This window comes from Pteropus vampyrus, unplaced genomic scaffold (assembly GCF_000151845.1).
Source record: "Pteropus vampyrus isolate Shadow unplaced genomic scaffold, Pvam_2.0 Scaffold111, whole genome shotgun sequence".
NCBI classification, from domain to species: Eukaryota; Metazoa; Chordata; class Mammalia; order Chiroptera; family Pteropodidae; genus Pteropus; species Pteropus vampyrus.
The window spans coordinates 782,481-783,175 of NW_011888892.1; positions in this window are offsets into that span (position 1 = coordinate 782,481).

Here is a 695-nt window from a genome sequence, read left to right on the forward strand (position 1 = left end):
CCCCGGTCCTGCCGGTCCTGTGCCTGCACCTCTGTTTCCAAGCGCTTCTGTCCCAGGTAGAGTCCAGGCTCTAAGCTCTTCTGGAATGGTGGGTTTTCGGTTTTGGTTTTCTCCTTCTCGTCTGCAAGGCCGGGACCAGGCTGAAGCTCACGTCTCACTGTTCCTGAGCAGAAGCTTCTTCTGCATGTAGGTGCCCGCCTCCCCCTGCCTCCCGGCACCAGGCTCATTCCGCCTCCTTGTCCTCGCTCATGCCTCTTCCCCTGCCTGCAAGTCCCTCCCTTCCCGTTGTCCCAACGCCTTGGAGCCCAGCCACGGTCCATCGCAGGAAGCCACGGGAACCTTCCTGTCCACTTAGCCAGCCTCACGGACGTCTCAGCTACCACCAGCCATTCTCGGATCCATCCGAGTGTGTTCACTGCACTAAAGCTAACGTCCGCGTCGCACGGCTGTCATAGATGTGGCAGCTTTACCTCCTCTAGAAGAGTGTAATCCTCCGGGGCAGGGGGTGGGGGATGGCTGGAGAAGGGGGGATGACCCAGGCCTCCTAGACACCCATTACGCTCCCCAGGACCTGGGCAGGGCTAGGCTGACCCAGCTCTTTGACGAAAGCGAGTGACTTGGAGCCTCAGACGAGACTGTAGCTCGGCCTCCTCCGCAGGGTGGGGACCAGACTGAGATGCCCCAGCTGTCCCGCC